The 13695-nt window shown below is 38.6% G+C and overlaps 1 pseudogene; it reads left to right on the forward strand.

The window, feature by feature from the left end:
• Positions 1-2786: 2786 nt before the first annotated feature.
• LOC130568284 (S1 RNA-binding domain-containing protein 1-like) overlaps positions 2787-13695 on the forward strand; it is a 33605-nt pseudogene continuing 22696 nt past the window's right edge.

Below are 13695 nucleotides of genomic sequence, written 5' to 3' on the forward strand. Positions count from 1 at the left end.
CTGAACCATACCGCTCAGTGGAAACGAGGCATAATAACCAGCGTGCTGTGTTCTTCTCTCTTCCGCAGATAAAAAACCACCACGACGCAGAAAACCGGCAGAAAAGTGGCACAGTTCATGTGCCGTGATACGTCCACAGGCAGTTGTTTGAGGATGTGCTGATGGGCGACGAGGCCTCGCCGATCAGGGCAAAGGATGGCGACGATGACAACATGCCGGTGGTCGACGGCACCACGAAAAAGGCCCAGCAAGCCCAAGGTCGAAATGATGGGTGACCAGTGGCGCGGGTCCAAAAAACAGAGGGCTGACTTGCCCTGCTTCTCCCTGACTCCTGGCAGCACCAGCTCAGAGGAAGATGAAAAGGTGCAGTACCATGGGGGCTGCCACCCCAGAGCTGTCTTCCTCAGAGCCGGCCGTCAGGAAAACGAACACCTCCAAGAAGGCAAACCAAATCTGGGCGTCAAGAAAGTGGTGGTGATCCTGACACCCTTGAAGATTCCGGCCAGCTTGCGCCAGAGACTCTTGGCCCAAGGAAGTCCCCTTTTAAGATTTCAAAATTCTACCAATTTACAGGCCAGAAAAGTTGTCAAGGCTGCTCTGGAGGGGAAACAAAAGTCAAATGAGGCAAATAAGTAAATTTGTATATAGTTCTGTTTAAATGTTCTAGTCTTTCTGCTGGTGTTATTGTTGGTTGTGTGTTATGTTATATTGTTGTATATAGTTGATTAAATGTTCACATTAAAGTTTATTTAGGAAAGTTTAACTTCATTATTTTTTATATTAACAAGCAAAAAATTATAACAAAAAGAAACATTAAATAACATTAAAAAGAAATATATAAAGATATATATTAATGGTAATTAATAAATCTGAATAAAATAATAGCAACAAAAGGATAAAAACAAAAGAGAAATGTAAATAAAATATACTTAAAATAAAAAAGTCATCATTAAAAACTAAACATAAAAGAAACAGGAAATAAATAGAAAAAAAACAATAAGACAACAAATAAAACTAAATACAAAACAAAGCAGAACAAAACAAAACAAAAAATAGAAACAAAGTAATAATACAAAAATAAAAGGAAATAAAAAAGCAATGGAAACAAAATAAGACAAAAATAAAAGGAAATCTAAATTAAATTAAATTAAACAGTGTAAACAAAATAATTAGCCAAAAACAAAACGAAATAAAACAAATCCTAAAAACAATTATTAATTAACTTATTAACCTATTAAAACTAAACCAAAATTTAAATAATGATTTAAAACGTTGTCTAAATAAGATCGTTTTTAACAATTTTATTTAAAAATATAAATAAATACCTCTATGTCTGTTTAGTTAAAAAATTTAAGCAATCAATATTCAACATAAAAAAACCGTAATGAAATGAATAATTACAATTAATTAGTCTAAATTGACGCCACATGTAAATAGTAAGAAAGCTGAAGTGTGGGTCTTTTATTTTGAAGCCGAAACGCCGTGGATAGATATTAGTATGGATTTTTGCGCCAAAATTTACTGCAAACCTTTCGAGTAAGTTTTACTTGCATTTATTTTCATTATATTCAATTATATTGTTGTGATTAATTTGTTGAAAAATACTTCGTCAAATCATGATACATGCACGGTTAATAGGCTAATTATATATAAGTCATATATGATGTCTGACTTTTCTGCATTTCTCATATCGGTACACCGAGGGGCGAAACTGCACATTTTCGGAGGGGTATGCGAGGTCAGTTTTGGCGCTTATTTTGATCATCAAAGTTAGACATTTAGATTATTCCCTTTCCTTCAACAAAAGTATTATTAACCTTATTCATTATTATCAAAATTAATAAGAGCTGTAACATGATATACTCGCGTTGTATAACACAAATAAACAACAGGGCTTTGTTTTTTCCCCATTTTAATGCTTAGATTGTGGTTCATAAATATTTAATGAAAACAACAATAAAAAAGTAACCTGTTAAACATACTTTTACTGAAACATTATAATTAAACCTTTATTGGAAAACGAAATAAGATGGATAACATACATTTAGCCTAACACAGATAAATAAAAGATCTTTGGATTTTCCAAAGTGTCTGTCATCCTGTCAGTCGCTGTTTCACTGTCCTCACGCAATCTCCTAGTGCTGCTCATTGTGTGGAGAAGCGTCTGACGTTTAATGAAGAGCCCAACAACTATCTTATATGCATGATAGTTGGAGACTTAACAGCTTTAACAACTCTCCCAAATGTAAAGCTCATTCACAAACATACAAATTTTACAATATCTCAAGTACTTTATTCAATGAAGGCATCCAAGTACATTCTTTAATTTTATACATTTTTATTAAAAATCAGATTAAACCCACATTTGTCGTCAATAAGAAGATATTGAGATAAAAGAACTCAACAGAAGTTCAAAGTTAAAGCTGTAGAATGTTTTTGTATAGTTTTTTATTAGGCCAAGGTCAAGTTGCGTTCATAACAATTAGTTTGAAAACATGAATGCCCTACAGAAAATCATGTGGCTTAATAGTTCATTGAGTGTAGAAAAGACATTTAAACGGTAGCAATTTCAACGTTGTTTATTTTGCAAAAACATTCTGCATTTATTCGACATCGATTTCTGACCGCAATTCAACCACGTTGAAAGGTAAGACGGTGAAACAACGTCACAATTAAAACGTTGATTCAATTTGCAAAATCGAAACGTAATTCAACCTTGGCCAACCCGTGCCTCCTTTTTTATTTTGTGACATATGTTTATTAACAGTAGCTATCCTATTTATCCCATGTAGGTCCTTGCTGAAAAGACCGGTGTCACGCAGTGGGCATGTCGAAATATTGAAAAACTATTGCTGGACGAAAACACCGTTCCGTTTATATGGATGCAGAGGCTGTCCGAGAAGTGTGTGTTGTTCTTGAAGAGCTAAGGTAAGATACTGGAAGGACAGGACAAAAAAAGAGGTTAAGGATGGAATAAAGCAATAAGCCCCGCGAAGCAGTGGGTTACAATGCATTTATAACAGCGAAGGGCGTTGTGGCTCGCTATTTTTTTACTAGCATCAATTCACTGTTTAGGTTGCTAGATGGCTATGCTACATACTTTTCCCCATGAAAGTAAAGTAGTAAAGATTAAATTATTTTTAATTCTTTATTTAATCTTCTGAGGAATTTCAGATAGGGCTGTTCAAAGTATATCTGTTGGTCATATATGATATTGTATGTGTGTCTTAGCTCAGTGACAAAAAAAAGCAGGTCCATTGCTGGGACGCCTAGTAAGGAGGGCATACTAACCTTAGAGCTAGAAAATGCCTTAAAAAACTGCAAAACAGCTAAAGAATTGGACAATGTGGTAAGAAAAAAACTTATTACCAGGCTTATTTCCAGAGATTTTCAAATATGTCATTCTCAATTTTACATCGGCCCACCCCTTTCATATTTGTTTAAACATGCCCCGCCCCTTACATGTCTGTTTACTTTTTAATATTTGATTAAACTGCAGCATGCTATCTGCTACCAATTAATGCTACATAAGTTCACAGATTGGGTAAACTGTAAACCTGATGATTTGGTGGGTTTTCAACTGTGCATACTCTAAAAACAGCATGTTGTCTTTAGAATGCCCCCTATAGCAAAGGCAGTACTGTGTCCAAGGCCCAGCGAGCTAAGGAGCTTGGTTTGGAACCTGCTGCAATGACTTTGCTTCAGGCACCCCAGACACTGAACCTGGGCTCGTGGATCCAGCCCAACAAAAAGGGTATTGCCTCTCTGCAAATCACTACACACAATAACAGCATCTTAAAGGGATAATTCACCCAAAAATATAAAATCTGTCATGAATTACTCGCTCTCTAGTTGTTCCAAATCTGTATAAATGTAGTTGTTTGGTTAAAGACAGAGAATGATTTTTGGACGAATGCTTGTAACCAATAGTGCAAGAAAAGAAGATTTGTCAGGAGTTTAAATCCCAGACTTTCAATGTGGTCTGAGACTTTTTGACACACAGCCTACAGTATATATACATGTTAACCTGAAGTCTTGATACTGTTATGATGTTATTTTTCAGCTGTCAATCGATGTTAGATTTGGTTCATTCAATTTCAATTCAACAGGATTTTTAGAGAGAACTTATTACAAATAATATTATGTTACACATTAGCTCTTTCTCTTCCTCTGTGTTTAAAGGTAGAGGTGTCCACAGGTGTGCAGGAGATCCTGGCACACAAGTTTTCTGAGGACAAAGAATCCGTCACATATGTCCAGTCACTGTGAGCCACTTGTGATTTCAAAAACGTCACTATTTTTCCATAGCAGTTTTTCCTCTTAAGTTTTCATATTTCTCTTTGTCTAATAATCTGTCTGCAGCTCTTCATTAATTATATAAACGTCAGGGCATTCTCATGAATTCCGTATAAATAACACGCGCGTTGCATTATCGTGAAATACATACGCCAAAGTTCGATTTTGCGTGCATAAATACGCCTATTTTTGCGTGCATATGATAGCCAATTTAGCGCGCGTGCATATTAACCGGCAATTTGTCTTATTAACCTGTCCCCAAACCCTAAACCTAATGTTAGCGTGCGTGCATATTATAACATCTACCCAAACCCTAAACCTAACAGTATTATTTTAATTATTTCAGCGTTTCCTCTTCATGTACGGTTCAAAATGGCTGCTCTCCAGCGAGGTGCACGCATACATTGGCGTATTTATGCACGCAAAATCGAACTTTGGCGTACGTATTTCACGATAATGCAACAGCGTGTTATTTATACGCAAATCGATGAGAACGGGTTGATAAACGTATACCACGGGGCTGTTGAATGCTTCAATCTGATTGGCTGACAAACGTTCTATGGGTATGCATTAAGTTTCGGTAAATGCACAACTATGAAGGTGTTCCAGGTCTGTTAGACCGCATTACAGTTCCATATCACTTCGCCAAGTTTAACTTAAATGTAGCCTACTGTCCACCAGTGAATACGTATCTAACAACAGACAAAGTGACAGTCAAATTCCATTGTCTGAGAAGAAATAACTATTAATATCTATGGACAGCATGAACATTTGAACAACAATGGCGAGAGCACTGTACAGGACTGTTCCGACGAAAAACTAAAGCATATATCAAAGGTAACGGCAAACTACATGACACAATCAGCGGGTTAAAGATAAAACACGAAGCACAAAAATAACACGTTAAATTCGTCTGTGGAATGGGTAAACGGGACTTAAAACACACAGCAGGAAGCTTTCTATGCCACTGCGAGAACCGCAGCTGGCGCAGATACCTCCGTGTCACTTTTTTCTCTTAATAGCCTACTTTTCTTATACGACAGGGGTGTTAAATACGACGAAAACAAATCAAATATAGATACTTGTCTTTACACTCTCAGTGAAGCAAACGCGCGTGCACGTGCACTGTCTGTCTTCCTCTCGCTCTCGGAAAACTGCATATGCAGGCTCAAGCAACGCCTTCAGATGAGATGCGTAAGAAATTAGTCCTACCAGCAAGTGCATTCCGGGACAAATACCATACAAATGTCTTGAGATAAAACATCGGAACAACGTCTTGTGGTGTTGTGACCGTGGTATAAGCGGAATAATTGACCACCTCGGGGTGTGCATTAAGTTTCGATAATTTAATATATACTTGAAAACGATAACTTGTCGTCAATTATTCCTTACTTAAACGTCAATGCATTGTTTTTATGTCAAATACTCAATTCAACCAATAAGAATGTAGTATAGAATCGTTCAAATATTATCAACATCAACAAAAGTCATCTTTACACTGCAGAGGTTACATATGTCACAGCTTATTACAAAGATAGTTGAATGCTGCTCAAATGTGCCATAAATGTATTTACAAAACAGTTGTACAATGTTATCTTATAGAATACCCAGGCAAGATGATTATGCAGTTTGTGCATAAGTAAATCTTCACATTGTTTCTCTTAGTTCATCCCATCCCTCCATTTTGTTTTCGTAGTGGTCATCCTCTGTTGCACTTTTCTGTGGCAAAATTTTGTTTGAATCGGAATAGCTCAGTCTTAAGAATAATATTTGTTTCTTTTGCTTACATTCCTTCTTTCCAATTGATTTCATTGTTATTGAGCAACATATGTTGAATATTTAGACTTAACTTATTTCCGTATTTTCTCTCTGTTCATGAAACATGAAAGTGTTGAGGCTGCTTGTGTTTGAAATAGGACACTGAACTTGAATATGTGAATAATGTTTTTTCAAATGTCAAAATAGCTGATTTCATTTTTTTGAATTCATTATAACTTTTATTTAATTGGGGTGGGAGAAAAAAACGATTTACAATGAATATTGATTCAATCTGCTAGCGATTCGAATCGATACACAAATTTCTTTTTTTAAACATTACTAAAAACGTGACGTCTTTGGAACAAATAAGGCGGAAGTCAACTTCAAGAGCGGTGCAGCACCCCGACCTTTTACAGAGTGCACACGTCACGTGCAAGCATAGCGGAGCATCGAGGAGCAGTAGAGAAAGAGAGAAGACAAAATACATTCAACCCTGTAGGACTAAACTGCAAGATAAACGGAATACATTTTTAGGATCGTATTTAATGTTGTTTTATTCTTTAAAAAAAACCTTCAGCCAGTTTTATGACAAATAAACACATTTTAATATGTGAGTCGATTAAATGACATTTACATTTTATATTTACACATTTGGCAGACAGACTTTTATCTAAAGTGACATTTATGGTATACATTTTGTATCAGTTTCCTTGCGAATTGAACCCATGACCTGTGCACTGCTAACACAATGCTCTACCAATTGAGCAATGGCAAGTCTGACCTGTGATCATTACAAATTTGTGCTCTTTAAATATAAAACATATATTTAGATGTAGGTGTATTTTTCAAAGACAGCTACAGTACACATTTTGTTGTTACCTCTCACAACACGCATGCTTTAAACCCTAAAGAGCTGTGTCCACCAAGGTGTTTCTGCCATCGTACGGCGTGTTTTTTCAATAGTTTCCAATGGAAACAGCGTGTTTTTTCAATAGTTTCCAATGGAAACAGCGTGTTTTTTCAATAGTTTCCAATGGAAACGGCATGTTTTTTGAAAACGGCAGCAGCTGGCTTTTTATTTTCCCACACTCTGCGCCGGGCGTTCGACCGGACGCCAAGAGTTGAAAAATGCTCAGCTTGGGGCAGAACGCTCAGACTGCAGCGGGCGTTTTGCAGCCGAGCTCCTGGCGATTTCAGCCGCGTAAAAGCACCTCGGTGGACACAGCCCCTAATTCATAAATGAAACTGTTAGATTTAATTTCCGCATAAATGAATACAAGCCCACAAAATAAAGAATTGTTAAGTTGTTAAGCTCACTATACATTGCTGGCTATATAGGAGCAAGGGATTCCTTCTGGCTATTCATGGGAGGAGGGGATTCCTTCTAAGCTAAACATTCTTTGTCTGACCTGCTATACCTTTTTTGGTCATTCTGTGAATCCCTGGACATATGAAACCTGCCAGATGTCTTTTGGCACCGTATATAAAGACTTTTAGTTTCTAGAATAAATGAGTTCAAAAGCTTGATGCCTCTCTGTGTCTTGTTTTTTGTGCTCCCAGATCTGCAGAAGAATTCTCTCACAACATCCAACCTATTTCTGATTTGATTTTACTGGTGATCCAAAACACAGAAAAAACGTAGTGTTCGTAAGGAACTAGAAATTTAACAGAAACGAATTAAGGAGAAAAGTTTGATATTTGTTGGACGTTGCCCTCATCTTGTGCAAAGCTTCAAATGCTATGAACGTCACATGAGAAAGCCCAAGTAAACAGCTGCCTTAGGGGTTGAAATGCTAAAATAGGGAAACATCATTTTCTTTGTTTCTGGCTGCATTAATTCACATGTTGATCAAGCCATTCGCTGTTGGGTCGTGTTGAAGAATGTGGATGCTGCTCTGTGGTGTAGGGGTGAGCATGTGGTTGTGTTTGTCAGCTCAGTACTTCCACTTCGAGTCCAGATTGACGGATCGCCTTTTGTTTCCTTTCAAAAGCTTTTCCTTTGAAAATGTCAGCTACTTAAAACTATTTGCTTCACAGCGTGTCACTTTCCCTTAAAGGGCCGGTAGGAGAAAGTGAGAGAGGCTTTTCGATGAGAAAACAAGTGTGTTTTAGCGCTGCCACGCCTTGCCTTGTGTCGGCTGTCCCTACAGGTTACTCTCTCGTTTCAGACGTTAGCCATTAACCGTGGAGAGAATCTGAAGATTCTGAATGTGACGGTCAACATCCCTGACTGGGTGAAGGATGACTTCTGTAGTTGGTGCATCAGTGTCAGGTCAGCACCCCAGGCCCGAACACACCCACAACACACGCACACACCCCTTCATCTTCCTCTCATCCTCATGCTCTGGCTCGATTCTGTTGTCTGTTTGATGGACACTGCCGGCGTTTAATACTTTAAAATTAAATATCTCATTTAATGGGGCAAGTTTCAATATTTGATAGGATGTTACAATTGATGTTATATGTTTAAATTTACGTATGTGCCATAATAAAATGATTATGCCATAATTTATAACATCCCAGTATTAAAACAATCTTTTTGTAGGATCTAGGTGTATTTATTTTAGTGCTATTTAAAAGCTGTAGATTTGGATGTTATAGTAATTATAATAAACAGGAACATGCTACATAAACATTGAACAAGATATAAAAAAATTACAGGAAATCATTTAACTGTTTTCCCTTAAAACATTATGAATGAAATTCATTCTATTTATTTATATTTAGCCTATTTGAAAATTAGCCTTTTTCCACAATCCAAAATTCTAAGATATTCTATAGAAGTGTAATGTATAAAAAGCATCGGTAAAAAGCATCCTGTTATGTTTCGAAATTTGCTGTTTTCTGTATACTTGAAGCCTTAAAATGTACACTTCTTTGTATTTGTTTTATTAGACAATTTCAGTGTTGTAAGTTGTAACTTTTTGTAAAATGTGTGGTGTGGTTTGCAGGTGGAAGCCAAAGAGATCTACACGGCCTGAACTTATGAACATTTTAAAAAAGGCTGCTGAGGATTCATACAAGACATTATGCCGTTTCTCTGCCGAGGATACAGGTTCGTTCACCTGTCAGGAAACCTCACTCATCCTTGTGTTCTTTCTCAATCATTCTGTTATTTACACCGCACCAAAATGTCACATTCTCTCTAACATTTACTTGTGATGCACTCCTCTTTTGCTTCCTGTCCCAGGAGCAAGTTAACAGCTAGTGCAGAGAAAGCAGCCATCGTCATGTTTGCATGTAATCTACGGTAGCGTCTACTGATGTGTCCTGTGCGGGGAGGGTCATCATGGGAGTTGATCCAGGATTTCTAGATGGCTGTAATGTGGCTATCCTTTCCCCCACTAGTAAGAATGCCAGTCTTATTTATTTGAAAAAAAGTAATAAAAACATGTTTGTAAATTGTTACCTGTTATCTGAAGTTTTAAAGCAGTTAAACAGATGCATGCATCAAGTTAAACAGAGGCATCGTACAGTTTTAAAAGTTTGGAATAAAGAATCCTCAAGTATCTCTACCAACAAACATCATGGACTTCTGACATAATTTATTTTAAATGCGACAAAATGTTAAAGTTGCAGGGGAGGCTCTGTTTGGCAGTTGTGATGAAAATGCTCATAGTGCCCGTCGTGGGAAGAGCTGCACGCTGTGTGTGCCCACTGTCCAGGTGACTGATGGGCCTGGCGGGTGTGTGTCAGGTGGCATCGCTGTGTTTTGCCCTCTGCCCTGCAGTAGCACCACACGCACACACAGACCCAGTTTGAGTGTGACAGTTTGAAAAGGTTGTCGGAGGTTTGGTGGTGGTGACGTTGATATCGAGCGACCGTGGTGTATCTTGTTAGCGTTTTACTTCTGGCGACTGTATTTAGGCTTCAAAATAGCAAATCTTGTGTTAATAAATGTAAAGATGATCTTGATAGACAAAGGGAACCAGTGCGGAAACTAACTTTCGGGTTGACTTAAAAAAATACGTCCTGTGCGTCCGAAAGCTTCGCTGCCCAATCAGGCAATGACTTCAGAGGCAGCGTCAGCGCACAAAGGCAGCTCTGATAAACGGATTCAGACAGGCTTCATAGGCAGTGTAACAGAAGTCTATTTCAATTATAAACAAAGACCATCTTTGCAGAAATAATTTACAAAAAGCCCATACCTGTAAATAAAACAGCTTTTGATTCAACTGTCCAATTACTTTTGGTCCCTTGAAAAAAGGGGAGCTACATATTAAAGAGCTGTAATTCCTAAACCCTTCAGCTAATCTGGATGTGAATACACTCTAAATAAAGATGAGTGTGCACTTTTAAGCGAATACCCCTTAAAAAACTGTAACTTGAATACCTTTTGGTACTCGGCTAAAAAAACAAAAAAAATGTGCCTTTGTCCAAGTATTTATGGACCTAACTGCATGTGTGCATTTTAGAATTCAATTGAATGATTGCAAGATTGCTGACACGGATCGTGGAGAAAGAACCCAATTGCAGGCAGGCGTGAAGGGGTTAACACAAAAGACTTTTAATAATTAACAAAAACACACAAAACAAAAACCCACGAGGGCGTGTCAACACGAGAACGAACTAAAATACAAACTGGAACAAAACACTTCCCTCGGTGGGGCAAAACAAACTAAAAGAACAGGAAACCACTCACAAACTCCAATGGGCACGAAGGTAATTCCAAAAACAATACACAGGCGTACACGGACGAGGCACAACAACCACAACGAACGAGCAAAGTACAATGAACACGAGGGCATTTTAAAGGTAAGACAAAAGAGGGATAATGACACAGGGCAGGTGGGAAACATTAGACACGGCAAGGAAGCAATACGGGAAACGAGAGGGGCGGGGCTAATGACAAGACACGAGAAAACACATGGAGAGTCAAAAAGACAAAAACCATGGTTTTCCCACACAAAACCAAAGACTTTGTCATGGCTCTGCCTCAGGATCAGGAAATCCAAGACTAGGTGAGGCAGAACCATGACAGATTGCATTATTCACTCTAAAATGCTTAACTGTGATGTACTTTTTTTTGGTGAAACAATCAATCTATTATATGGGCACAAAAATCCACCCCATATCCCTAATTGGACTTTCAAAGAATATGGGTTATTTTCATTTAGTCATGCGTTGTCATTTAAATTGCTTTTCAAGTGTTCACTTTTTTCCTATATTTAGTTGCTTGTCTTCTCTGCAGATAGTTTTAGCTTTTTACAAACTTTCTGTGTCTTCTCAGGTCAAGATACTGCACACAGGTGTTGTTTACCTCCATGACTCTGCAAATCATGAACAGGATGCAAAGAAACTGCGCCATCTCATGCTTAAATATAGGTATTACAGTCAAAGTGATGACAGGGTTGCATGAGTATCAAAAAGGTTTACGAGTAACTTGCTGTTTTTTTCTTGCAGCTGTTACACTGTTGTAATAGGAAATGGCCAAGCATGCAGAGAAACTGAAGCCTTCTTTGCTGGGTTAATTGAACGGCGCTTCTTCCACCCACTTGACGTTTCCTACTGGTATGACTTATTTATTTTGATATCAAGATTTACTAAGTTCCTCTGCAGTTATTTGTTTTCTGAGAGCATCTTTTTTCTGTGACAATGTTGGGTATTTTAAGCACAGCAGAGATGTACCTGCATTAAAAGGAACCTTGGGTATAGAGAGATGTATGGCTTATTATATTAACAATGGCATTGACTTTATAAATGTGAAATAAAAAAACCAGTGTAACTGTCACAGTATTCATAAACCTTGAAAAAATATTTTTACTTTGGAGGCCGCCATTTTTTTTGCGCAATTTTTTTGCGAAGTACATTATGATTGAGAGCTATCATGTGTAATAGAGTGTTCCCACCAAACGCGACTTGCGCGAATAAATCGCGCTATTCATGCGTAGTTGGACGCTTGAACATTTTGAGTTTTCTCGCTTCATTCGTGCGTGAAATTCGTTTCATTTGCGGGTGAAATTCACTTCACAACAGACGCGAATTCGCGTCATGGGAGGGGCTTCTGCCAGGCGGCTCCAGTCTCGTATATATATATATATATATATAGCTCAAATTGAGTAAAGTTCGTTTTTTACAATTTACCAGATTGTCCGACCTCCTGTGTGCATGATCCTTGCAGACGTATTTTTTGTGTTGCTGGTCTTGGAGTCATTTCTGTTAGGACAGACTTAGCACCTGCCACGTTTTCTGCCTGCAGCTTGAACCACTGGAGTGTGTGTCTGCATTTGGATGTCCTTCACAACAGTTGCAGCAGCCGTTGATGCTCTTGGAAGGCACCGTCTTCTCTCAATATGAGGTTTCACTAACTCGTAACCCAGCTGCTCCAGGAAAATCCTCCTTCGACTCAGTTTTCCGCTGTTCCAGTCTTTGTTTATTTCACTCCATAACACAAAGGCATTGTAGGTGCTCACATCAATGATTTAGAAGAAAATGACAAGGGGCCAACGGGCAGTCATGCGTCGGCAGCTATAGGTGGCTGTAACCTTGTCTAAATTATCAACCCCTCCCTTTGTCTCATTGTAGTCCAGGACCATTTGTGGTTTTCTGTCTTCTCTGGCACTCTGAGCAGCATCTTTGTGCATGGTGCTCATTAGCAGGACATTTTTTTCCCTTTCTTGGGGCAATAGGAGACAATAGTGGCTTTTTCAGTGAAGGCAAACATTGAAGATGTAACCTTTCTGTTCTTCATCACAAGACGCTCAGAGGGAAGCTCTGGCTTATTTTTTCCTCACTGTCCCCAACATGGTAACCTTCCTTTTTAGCAGTTCATCACCCAGGGCGTACAATGTGAAAAAATGATCACATGTAATGTTATGGCCATTCAGTCCCTCAGCCATGTCTAGTACCACCCTCATGCCCGGATTTTTTTCGGGTGCTTCTCCAGGGGATTTGCCAGTGTACACCTTCATATTCCAGGCATAGCTGGACTGTGCATCACATGCGGCCCATATTTTTATGCCATATTTGGCTGGTTTGCTTGGCATGTATTGTCTGAAGCGACAGCGCCCACGAAATGGAACCAGACATTCATCCACAGTGATGTGGGGGCCTGGATTATAAAGAAAGGGTAATCGCTGGACCTACTTGCCCCATACATCCGTATTGCTACTAGTCTGTCACGCTCTCGTCTGCCCTGTCTTGTTTCTTTGTCATCAAAGCGTATAACACGGGAGAAAACATGGAATGTCTTTAGAGACATTGTGGCTGGAAATATTGACCTTCCAGTGTCACCATTACAAAGGCTTGCTGTTGCTTCTCCTTTTGACTTGTACACTCCTGCCAAAATGAGAAACCCAATGTAGGCTTGCAAGTCAGTCACATCAAAGTCTTTCCAACTGTCCCCAAACACCCTCCTTCCCTCTAAGATTAGCATTTCAAGTATATCCTTTTCAATTTTCAATTGATGGTGTAATGAAAAGCTCAAATGCCGATTTTATATCTTGGACATGGCTGACAGCATATCTGGTGGGCCCTGGAACCATTTTGAGGACATTAGCAGCACTCAGTCTACCCTGACGTTCAAGTGGGGAGCGGGACCATAATAACTTTCCATTTGTGGAAGGAAATGTGTCTGGTTGAGTGAGAACAGGAGGGTCAACACTAGGAGACTCATTCTCATCTGAGGAGGATGCCTCACAG

Source organism: Triplophysa rosa, linkage group LG17 (genome assembly GCF_024868665.1).
Source record: "Triplophysa rosa linkage group LG17, Trosa_1v2, whole genome shotgun sequence".
Lineage (NCBI taxonomy): Eukaryota > Metazoa > Chordata > Actinopteri > Cypriniformes > Nemacheilidae > Triplophysa > Triplophysa rosa.